Source organism: Elephantulus edwardii, unplaced genomic scaffold (assembly GCF_000299155.1).
Source record: "Elephantulus edwardii isolate Elephantulus edwardi_28Jun2011 unplaced genomic scaffold, EleEdw1.0 scaffold00006, whole genome shotgun sequence".
Classification (NCBI taxonomy): Eukaryota; Metazoa; Chordata; class Mammalia; order Macroscelidea; family Macroscelididae; genus Elephantulus; species Elephantulus edwardii.
In genome coordinates this window covers 14,085,506-14,097,582 of record NW_006399756.1, presented here as the reverse complement: position 1 = coordinate 14,097,582, position 12,077 = coordinate 14,085,506, and the positions used below count along the sequence as shown (strand labels likewise).

The window sequence follows — 12,077 nt, the reverse complement described above, 5'->3', positions numbered from 1 at the left end:
CCAGACCTGGAGTTACACTTTATTTTCTTTTTATTTGTTAAGTGTTTTATTGTGATTTGGGTGAACACTTACAGAGCAGACTAGAATTTAACCCAACCATTCATAAATGTTTTGTTTCAAGACATTGATAAATATAATCTCCACACTGTATCATCTCTTTCCTCACTGTTTCCATTAATCTTTCTGTCCCTCCCTTCCTACTGTCTGAGTTTCCCACCCCACATCTGTTTGTGTGTATGTGTGTCTCTCTCTCTGTGTATGTATCTCTGTGTGTGTCTGTCTCTGCCTCTGTGCATACGTCTGTCTGTGTGTGTGTATCTGTCTGTGTGTGTGTAAATCTGTTTCTCTGTGTGTGTCTGTCTGTCTCTGTGTGTATATGTGTATCTGTCTCTCTGTCTTTGGTATGTGTATGTGTATCTGTCCCTCTGCCTCTGTGTGTGTGTGTGTGTGTGTATCTGTTCCTCTGCCTGTGTGTGTGTGTGTGTGTGTGTGTATCTGTTCCTCTGCCTCTGTGTGTGTGTGTGTGTATCTCTCTCTCTCTCTCTCTCAGGTTTCTGAGGCTGTAAATCCTACTAGGAGGAAGCTGTCTTTCAGTTAGCATCTAACTCACCAATGAGGAGCCCCAGCAGGGACAGAGTGCTAGCCTAGGCAAACACTCCCTGTGATCCTACAGAGCTGCTGTTCTAAGGGCCAGCTGCCCCTTGTGTTCACCTCACAGACCGGCCCAGTGCTGGGCTAGGGAGCTCTGGTGGCAGAGCCAGCAGGGCGTCACGCTGCTAACTGGTACCTCTCCGGTGGTTCAAATGCACCAGGAGACCCACAAGAAGACGACAGCCAGTCTCCTCTCGTGTGACTTACAGCCTCCAAACACCCAATGGAAGGTCAGCTCCAAGTTGGTTCCAACTCGTTGGCAGTGAGTTTTGCGTGACTGCTGGGCTGCACCAGCAGTGGGTGAGTTTCGCTCCAAGTAGGGATTACATTTTAAAAGAGCACAGACGAAAGAGTAATGTTTAACCCAAAGGAATGTGGCAGCAAACTCAGTCTGCGGAAGTGGAAGACTCCTTCTTGGTAAGACTCTAGGCACTATGGCCAGGGACAGATAGGGAGTCTTCCCACACCCTCAGGCCACAGGCACCAGCGTCAACCCACGGGAAAGGCTTCTTGTGAACCAGGCAACCAGCCTCCCAGGCCAACAAGGCTCACACACCTGCACGGGCATTCACACACCTGCATGGGCGCTCACACACCTGCACGGGCATTCACACACCTGCACGGGCGTTCACACACCTGCACGGGTGCTCACACAGCTGCACGGGCGTTCACACACCTGCACGGGTGCTCACACACCTGCACGGGCGCTCACACACCTGCACGGGCGCTCACACACCTGCAAGGGCGCTCACACTCCTGCACGGGCACTCACACACCTGTACAGGTGGGCACATGGTGAGCAGAGCCCCGCACCCTCACTGTGGACTCCAGACAACCCCGGGCTTGATCTCAGCCCTTCAGTTCATAGCTGAGAACAAACCACTTGCACGAAGCAGAGGTTCTATGTATTCAGTGTCTACTTTTCTGTTGCAAAGAGCATAGTCAGCTGCTGTCTTGCAGCACTGAGCGGGGGGTGGGGTGGGGTGGGGGATATGAGACGGGCAGCCACCAGCCAGAGCGAGGAACATGCCCGAGAGTGGAGCAAAGGCCGTGCCTGGAATCTGACCAGGAAGACTCAACACAACCTGTCTTGGTACCTCTTCCCTCTGAGTTAAGCATTGCTTCTTTAAACACATGTTTTGTTTAGAAATGTAATTTCCGAGGGGAGCTGCAAGTCATTCATTTACAGATGGCAGAGAGGTTTGATCCGCATGCCTGCCCTTCCTGACTGGCAGTGGCTGGTCTGTCAGTGTGTGGAGAAAGGTTCCGAGGCATCTCCGGGCTTAGCCGGAAAGGCGGTAGAAGAATTCAGCCTAGCTGGTCTCATCCTGGCTTTGTGAAAATGTGGAGGCAGTGTCAGCCCTCCCTCACCTCCGTCTGTCTGTCTGTAAAGTGAGAGGATGGGCCCAGCACAGCTGACTGACAAGAGGGGTCCTGTCTGGCTGGAAATACCACTCACACCTCTGCTTCCTGCGCACAGCTTTCATCTCAGCTTTGAGAACAGGACTCGTGACTGTTTATACTGTAAACAGCTTCAACTGGCAGGGATGGCCTCCCAAGGACAGTGAGAAAAGAAAGAAAAGGAGGAAGTGACCAGAGGAACCTGGCCTTCAGCCTGAGGAAACACGGAGACAAGGAGGGGTTAGTCTAAGACCCCGAAGTCCACAGACTTGAGACAGGAAACACACATCTCCCGTCTCCCCCCCGACCTGGACCCGGAAGTCCAGGGACAGGAATTTGCGAGTCTGTCCATCTGGGACGGTCCTGCCCAGCTGAGTCATCAGATGGCTGCAGTCACACCAATGACCACAGGGAAGCCCAGCAAAGGAAATGCCCAGCTGAAGCCTGCACAGGGAATCATGAGCAAATAAAATGGTTGTTTCAAGCTCCTAAATTTGGGGACGTGTTATTACATTAAACTCAATTCACCACTACTGAGTGGGAATCGACGCACAGCCGAGATGCCACTTGGTTTATCGACGCACAGCCGAGATGTCACTTGGTTTCGGAGGCAGTAAACTGCATGGGAGGAGAGGTCCCTTTTTCTCCTCAGAGCCACTGGTAGGTTTAAGCCACAAGAGAGATGTGGTCTGAGTTAGCACTGCAACTCTCTACAGACTAGGACATCCGAGCTCCCTAAAGCAAACAGCCAACAACTCTCTCATTCAACTCAGGTCTCAAAGATTCCCTGGGTCCCTGGGAAGGTGCAAAGCCAGTCCTGAATGGAACAGTGCCTGCGAGTCCCATTGGGATTGAATCAAATCAAGGGCCACCCAATTCTACCCAAAGCCCAGGGAGGTCCCACCCAGCAAGAGGAGTAAGAACCTTTCCTAGTTATGGCTTTAACATTGGTAATAGACCAGAGAGGAATTACAGGCATGCCTTATCCTGTATGCTGTTATTCTGGCCCCTGTGTTACAAAGTAGAACTGCTTGGTCACCAGACCTTTCTTCCGCAGTTCCCTTAGGTGGGTTCAAACCATCCAACTTTGAGTTAGCAGCCTGACAGCAAACCACTTGCACCAACCAGGGCTCCTATTTACTCAGTGTCTACTTTCCTGCTCCACATACTTTTCTTACATAAACGTAACTGATTCCCACCAAAACCCTGGGAAGCAGACACTCTTTGTATTCATACGCAATTGATTAGCTTTAGAGAACAGGCCACCTGTCCAGATCCCAGAGAGGGTTAAGTGACACAGCCTGAGTTTACACGCAGGCAGTCCGACTCCAGCATCAACACTTAACAGCTCCACCTTCATAAATAACACTCACAATGACAATCGGAACAGAGCCGCCATCACTGAGCACCGTTCTGTGCGATGTTAAGTACTTTCCACACCTGATCTAAAATCTACCTGCATCTCAGTGGGGTGTCTGTTAGTGACCACGGAGTCAGTCCCTACTCCTGGTGACCTCATGCGAGTCAGAACACAGTGTTCAACGGGGTTCTCAAGGCCATAACTCTTCAGTAGCTGACTGCCAGGTCTGTTTTCTGCAGTGTCTCTCAGTGGGTTTGAACTGCCAACCTTTCTGTTCGCAGTCAAGAGCTTAACCATTCCTGCAGCCTGGAGCCGTTGTTACTGTTGTTGTGTGCTATTAAGTCAGAACTGACCCATAGCTGACCCTCCCCTGGGTTTTCAGAGGCACTAAATCACACAGGAGGAGATGACCCATCCTCCCATGGACCAGGTGATGGATCTGAACCGTGTGCCTTTGGGACTGCAGTGCAGCTTCTTACCACCAGGCCAACAGGGGTAGGAATCATCAAATCACCCTTGTTTGCGGCAGAAGGAATGAGGCTGAGCACGGTTAACCCCAGATGTGTCTGAACCCAGAGCCTGAGCTTAACCACAGGACCTCCTGCCTCCCTCGTCCACTTGAGGCCGGGTGACCGACGAGAGGACTAAGCTAAGTAGGGCAACTGGCGAACTGAACTTTCAGACCAGGATGCTAAGAACATAAAAGGAGCTACTGTTAATAATTCAAGACAGAGGCAGAAAGCAGAACTGTCCCTGCAAATCAGGCTCAGACACACTAAAGATGAGAGACTCAGAGCAGGGCCCACCGCTGCAGCCCAGCAATTCCCAGAAAGGGTGCAGAGGAACAGTCTGGCCCCATGTGTTATGTGGCAATGCAGGATGTATCCAAGCCCTAGTCCCTTCTGAGATTTATAAAAGAGCAGATGACATAGAAAGAAAGCACACACGCCACAGGAGATCAATCAGAAACCATGAAATACCAGAATTACAGTAATCAGCATCACAGAAACTTAAGGACAAGGCCCATCTCCCAGGGCCAACGCAGAGAATCTATCCCTGGAGCTGGCATCCTGAACTCGGGCTCTTAACCACTGAATTGTGAGAAAGAAATCTGTTCTTTAAAACTACTCACTCGGTACTGAAGGGTATTTCTGTTACAGCAGCACTAGGAAGCAAAGACATTCTCTAAAAATAGCAATTCTTCAGAAGCTCTGCTAGAGAAGGAGGGGCTGTCTCCTCTTCCTAGTCAGGTACAATGTGACGGTACATACACACACAAAAATAATAAAAATACATTTTAAAAACATTGCATTTCTCCCCCTCTAGAGTGCAGTCTATATACGAAGCCCTCTGCACTTTAAAGACTAAGGTACACATGTCCCAAACCATAGCGTTTGCAATTACTTCACATGATGCGTTAAGTTGGATGATGAATAAGGAAGACCAAAGAATTGCTCACTTTGAAGTGTGGCACTGGTGATGAACCTTGAATATATCACGGATTGCCAAAGAACAAACACATGTGTCTTGGAAGAATATTGAATAGATCACAGATTGCCAACAGAACAAACGCATCTGTCTTTGAATTACAGTCGGGATTGGTCCATAAAAGCCAGCACGGTGAGACCCGATCGCCTGTACTTTGGGTATGTCATCTGGAGGGGGCCAGTCCTTGGAGAAGGACATCATGCTCAGAAAAAACAGAGGATCGATGAAAGAAATGAAGACCCTCAAAGAGACAGACTGGTACAGTGCCCACAGTAATGGGTTTGAGAGGAAAATGTAAGGATGGCAAAAAAACAGATATGGTTTTGACCTGTTGTATTTTGACCAACATCGCTATGAGTTGGAATCAAATCAGCGGCACCTAGCAATCACCTTCTGTTCATGAGCCACTGGGCTTCAATGTGGGAAACTGAGGAAGTCATCGTTAAAGTTGAGTGCGTTGATTTGAAAATGTGGGTTCATTTTGACAACAGTAAGTTACAGTTTGGATGAGTCACAGACCTAGTGGGATCGGGAAGGTGAAGTTCAAAGGGATGAAGAGTGCCACTTTGCTTGCGTCCAACAGCCCACATCAGACTTTTAGGAAGGAACACACACGCTGGGGAAACATACCTCCTCAGAGCTCCTGTTTCTGAGTGGGTTTCTCAATGGGTGAAGAAATCACCCATTTCTTGGGATGCCTGTGAAGACTGAATAAGATGGCACAGGTGAAGCATTCAGCCCGCTGCCTTGCAGAAAACTTACTTATGCCCGAGAGGAATGTGCTGACTCAATCTTCTAGCCTCACACCACAGAGACACCTCCCCCCCTCCCCCACCTGCCTGCATGTGCTGAGGTGCCAAGTCTGGGACCTAGTTCTGCAGTGACTCACAGGTTCTCAGACTTGCTGTTCACTAGAGTTGGGGCGTTCAAAACCCTGATTCCTAGAGAGTCTTCCCAGAGGTGCCGATGTAATTAGTCTGGGGTGAGGTGTGAGTACTGGGGCTTCTCAAAGCTCTCCAGATGCCTACAGTGGACAGTCAGGATCCTCTGTATACCTCTGTGGTATCTAAGCCACAAAGGACATTCAATGACGAAACTGTAGCTGCAGACACTGGCCAGACCAGCCACCTGAGACCAGCTCTCATGCCACCAGTATTATGGCTCCCCCAGGGGAGCTGCTGAAATGGTGGGGGTGGAGTTGGAGCTGATCTCGTGTTTGCTAGAAACTTCTATAGATCTAATGTAACGGCTGAAGATGCAAAGGAGACACCACCACCACCCCCCAACCGACCGTCATCGAGTCAATACTAACTCAGAGTAACCCACAGGACCGAGGACACGTGCCCAAACAGGGTTTTGAGGCTGTAAATCTTAACAAGAGCAGCCTGCCTCATTTTCCTCCCCCAAAAAAAGTGACTGGTGGGTTTGAACCACTGACTTTTTGATTAGCAGCTCAACACTTAACATACTGCACCATCAGGTCCCCTTCTTAAACAATTAGAACTTGGACATTTTCCTCACATAGCCCCAAGCCTGAGAGAAATCAGGGCAGAAATCACCTTCTCCCTAAAGCTACCAGAGACAGCAGAGAAGCATGATCTGGGACCATCTCACAGGAGGAAGCAGCAACCTTAGTGGGTGCCTGGGTGGTGGAGGCAGGAGAGTCAACTCTCTCTCTTTTTGTGTCCAATAAAGCACAAAACTGCTTCCTGTCCACCAGTCTTTCCAAGGTTTCCCACAACAAAGCAGGGGCAGGTGGAGGTCATGTGCCCCTTTCAGAGATGAAGGAGTGAAAGTTTAGGCAGAGTGCACACCACCCTTTAGCTCTCTAAATCTTTACTCTCCTACCCACAAAGGCGGTTACTGCACCTGTCAGAGAAGAGCAGGACTGGGGGTCATCTGCGATAGAAGGAACGCAGCAAGATTTTCAGAGCCGACATGAGGGGCTTCATTTCAGAGAACCTCCTTCTTATCCTCCTAGCTCACCCTGTTCTTGGCAATGCCCAAGCCGGGGTACCCGGGTGCCATGTGGTGGCCTGCTCCCCACCACATGCCTCTCGTTCATTAAAAGCCCCCGGTTCCTTCTCACCACTCTAATTATGCACAGCAGTAATAAAGACGCTTTCTCCCTTAGCAAAGAGGCCTATTTATGAGAGGAGAGCGCAGTTCGCCCCCACAAGATTGAGTTGTCACTCACAGTCTTGTGGGAATCAAAGCAGCATCTCTTCAAAGATTGTCCCAGCCCTGCCCGCCCAACCTCCCCGCCCCACCAGCTTCAGCCCACTCCTGCGTGTCCTTCTAGAAGAGTCATGGGGGAGGGAGCAGAGCTCAATGCCAAATCCCTGCTTCAATGTTCCCTCATCCCTTCCTGACTGAATGTCACTCAACACACAGTGGGATGTTTGCTGAGCACCTACTATGTGTTCACTGCCACCTCACTGATTACAACTCATACTGTCCCTATAGGACAAACTAGCAGGAAACCCCAGGGTTTGCAAGACTTGTAATCTTTTTGGGAACTTACTGCCGTTATCTCTCTTCTGATGGGTTCAAACTGCTTACCTTTTGGTTAAGAGCTGAGCACTTAACCATGGCATTGACACAGTGCTGTTGTGACCTTATGACCCAAAACCAAACCCAATGTATGGTCTTTGCGTCAATTGCAATTCACAGTGATCGATCAGCCATATTGGGTTTTCCATGTGGTAAATCTTTACAGGAGAAGACGGGTCATTTTTTTTTCCCCCAGTGGAGGGGCTGGTAGTCTTGAGCTGTTGACCAAACTGTTCAGTCAGCAGTCCAATACATAATACACTACACCACCAGGAGTCCTTGTGCCCTTACTAGGAACATGGACATGAGCGAGGTGGTAACACATCGACAGAAAGCCAAAGTGGGCAAGTTTTTAGGCTCTTTGGCTTGTATCACTGGCTGGGTGATGTAGGCCAATATAATAAATGTGTCAGAGGCCTCAATTGCCTCAATCTGGGAAATGGGGTTAAACACAGAATCAAGCCCACAGGGACGCCAGAGGTGGAAATGGATTCAGGCAAGCAAAGCTAGCATGCTAGAGCACCCCGTAATCAGCTGGGATCACTCACGGTTAAGGACCTAAGACCAGAACCACAGGTGGTCAAGGAGGGCTTGTTGAGGATGTCTTAACTGAGGTTTGGGGGATGTGGAGGAGTTTGCTTGACAAAGGGAGAATGTTCTAGGCAGGAAGCGCAAGTGGGGGGGGGTGTAAGAGGACAACAGCGGGTTCTGAGAAGCAAAGGATACTGTCCGTGGAGGATGTGGGGATGACCATGTCAGGGGGCACAGGTGAAGGGGCAGAATCTGACACAGTCAGGGAGGATACATACTCTACCGTCACACTCATTCCTTCAGGCGCTTAACGTAATTATCTGAGGCTCTAGAATGCGCTAGGCAGGAGTGAGGTGGAGCTGTACACCTGGCCACCTGTACCCCAAGTCAAGGCTGTACCCCCAAAGAGAGACTCTCATCTTCACTTAGCTGGCCCATTCTGGGCCCGAACGCTCTCTTCCAAGAAATGGGTTACAAGTGCCCATCACAGGGAGTTGTGCCTTTAGCAACAAATGTGTTTAGAGTTAGATGAGATAACGCAATATTCCTAGCAAAAATCGAGTCCTCAAAAATGTCCATGCTTATTGATTTTTCTCTTTCCAATGATTAACTGACAGGATGATAAGAATCCCATCTCTAAAGAGATGCAAAGACCCCAGATGTTACCCCAACATACACCCCCAGGTGAAAACCCCCACCCATTCTTCTTCTCTTCAATTCCTCAGCTGGAGAAGGTATGACTTTGGTGCCCATGCCCATGCCAGTCCTGACGTGGTCATCATAGATGCTGGCCCAACCAAAACCACCCTGTCATCTTGCTGATTTCATGCATCCATCCCACCCTGCTAGGGCTCCTTGCGTCCACCAATGCAGAAGGCAGGAGGTGGCGGGGGCTAACCTGTCACTTCTGCCCTTGCTCTTACAGGGACTCAGAGGTAGACCTGTGAGCTGTCCCTTCACATTCTATACATTTATTCACTTAAGTTCTATATTAAAGAGATTTGGAGACATACACAAAAATAAGCAACACAGTGCAACGGCATCACCAGTTTCAACAACCCAGCAGGTGGCCATTTCTGTCTCATCAGCATTTCCACCAACTCCTCCACCCTCCCTATTTAACTTGCTCCTAAAGATTTTGTGGGCAGCCTTTCCAGCACTTTCTACCACCCTGCACCCCCTCTCCTTACAAACCTCACCACAATTTGATGCTAGTGGCTGGCATTAGTTTCTGACTCTTCTGTCTAAACAGCATCCTTGAAACAATCTCTTGAAGGGCGCTCATTTTAATGTCCTAAGTGTTGGGTTGCTAACTGAAAAGATAGGCAGTTCAAACCCACCAGCCGCTCCTTTAGAGAAAGATGAGACGGTCTCCTCTGTAGAGCTGGTAAGAGGCACAGCCATGGGAGGCTTCAGGTCCCTCAGGAGCCTCGCCCTGAGTCAGAACTAACTTGACAGCTGCACTGTGTGGGGTGTAGGGGTGTAGGGGGCAGTGGTGGCTCAGAGGCAGACGCTCCCCTCCAGTGGGGAGAGCCAGGTTTGCTTCCCAGCTAGTATCTCAGCACAGCCACCATCATCTGTGGGGAGAGGTTCGCATGCTGCTGTGAAGCTGAGCAAATTTCAGCAGAGCTTCCGGATTAAGACAGACTAGGAAAAAAGATCTAGAAATCTACTTTTAAAAAAAAAATTAGGCGAGCTCTGGTGGCCTAGTGGCAAGAAGACGCACTGCAATCCTAGAAGTACGCGGTTTGAATCCACCAGATGCTCTGCTGGAGAAGGAGGGAAAATCTCCTCCTGTACCAGTCAGATCTGATTTGACGGTACACACACACAAAATAATAAAAATAAAATTAAAAACTTTAAAAAAATTAAAAGAAAAACAATCAGCCAGTGGAAACGCTATAGGACAGAAGAGTCCAATTCCATTGAGCTTTGTCGGTGGAGACTGTCTAGGATGCAACAATAGGATGCCACTGGCTGGCCACACTCACAAGGGCTACACAAAATAGCCTGGAAGGGCAGGAGCCCTGGATTCAGATCACCTGGGTTCAAATCAACACAGGCTAGCGACATGACCTTGGAAAGGTCATCCGGCCTCCATGTTCCTCACTACAGGCTTCCCACCAGTTAAAGGGGAACACTGCTAACAGGTTGGCTGGGAGACTTAAGAAGAAAAGAATCATACTTGGTGCCCAGCCCAGAACGCACAATGAGGAAACCTTAGAAATAGTGTAAGGTGGTGGCTGCACAGAAGGTGCTCCCATGGGTACTATTAATAGCCCCATTTTACAGATGAAGGAATGGGTGCTGGGAGAGGTAGACTGAGAGAGGTGGGTGAGGTGACTTGCCAGGGACAGCCCACCCTTCACGGGGGATGGGGTGAGAGCTCGGACCCCAGGACTCTCTATGTCCTAAATCCACATGCCTTGATTCTCTGAAGCTGCCTCGAACTGTGGAGGATGAGGTGATGGAAAATGAGGGCTCTGTCCACAGTACACATGGGGAACAGTGTCAGGGGACCTGCACGCCAAGCATTTCCTCACTCTGGACAACCCAGGGTGTGTGTGTGTGTGTGTGTGTGTGTGTGTGTGTGTGTACACGGCTGCGTTCCATTTTACAACACGAACAGGAGCCTGAGGTGCACCTTCTCCTCTCTCTTCTGGTGTGACAAATCTTCAAGCAATCTTGCCTTGGATCCTGAGGTCCACTGTTTATCCCACAATCAGCGGCTCTGGAACTCTCCAGCTTTTTAGCAACTCGGACGCCCCTTCCCATCACCTTATTGGTTTTTAACTTTAAGGAAAGGGATGAAAGAGCGGAGAAATGCAGTTGCTGAGTGATGATCAGACAAAGACCGGCAGCCCCTACCTAGTCCGCCGGGCAAGCGAGGAAGGGCAGGCGGTGGGGGAGGTTCAGTGCGCGCGCTGGGCGCCGCCAGGGCCCTCCACCGCCCCGCCCAGCAGAGAGAAGGCTGGATACCCCCCCACCTCACACACACTCCCCCACCACTGCAGTGCTGGAGGGGAGGCCCCTCCCAGATCCGCAGGAACAATGGGCTGGGGAGGGGGCAGGTGCGGCTCAGAGCGCAGCCCAGGGTGGGGGACCTGAGCCACCGACAGCAGGACCTGAGCGCAACGCGACTGTAGCTAAGCTACCCCTAGACTCAGTTTCCTTCCAGAGACTAGCGCTCCTGGCCAGGCGGAATTTGCCTTATGTCCCGGGCATCATCATTTCATCCTTACTAGGATGTAGCTCCCGGGAAAGCCTCGGGCTGCCTTCCCTCTCTGACGGCTCGTGCCTTGCGTCTGCAGGCCAGGGACGCATTGGCCCCTCCATGCGCCCAACTTTGCCCTTTTGGAACCCGCAGAGCGACGAATCTCGATATCCCCGCCCACCAGTCCGCATAGCGGGCGAAATCTTGATTTACAACCGGAGCCCGGAGACCCGCTCCTCCTCTCCTCTCTCTCTGGGTCCTCTGGGTCCCCTGCCCTCGCCCCAACGCGGGCGCTCTAACCACGCTCCCCAAATAACGCAGCCCCGCTACATTTGCGAGCTCCCAGCCTCCGTCCTCTGTGCAGGGAGGAGACAGCCAAGTGCCGCAGCTTCGCCCTCCCCCGCCCGGAGGATCCCCGGGGTCGGGCGAGGAGGGTGGGGAGATGTGGCCGGAGCTGCAGCCTCCACCCCTGACGCGCGCATCCGGCCCGGGGTGGGGCAAGCGGGACAGGTCCAAATCTCTGCTGTCCTCAGGTCCCACCCCCGCCTCGCTGAGTCACCGAAAACCGCTGGGGATATGGGGCCACCTAGACGCTGGCCCTACACCCGGCCAGCGCGGACGGCCAGCACAGCGCGCGAGGGATGGACACTGCAGCCAGGGTGCCGGGCGGGGGCTGTGGGTCCCGCCGCAGTATCCGCAGCCTGGCCCGAGCGCAGCGCGTGAACCTCCGGCCCCGGGTCCCAGCCGCGAAGGCAGCATGGTGCGGGCGACCCTTCCCCTGGGCGCGGGGTGCGCGGCCCAGCGAGCCCCGTTCCTCTCCGTGCCGCGCCCCGCGCTCACCTCGCGGCCCCGCGTCGCCGCCGGCCTCCTTGTCCGCCA

At 51.6% G+C, this 12,077-nt stretch overlaps 1 pseudogene; it reads left to right on the top strand.

Moving 5' to 3' along the window:
- Positions 1-10,807: 10,807 nt before the first annotated feature.
- The window catches only part of LOC102860146, a 22,045-nt pseudogene continuing 20,775 nt past the window's right edge, over positions 10,808-12,077 (top strand).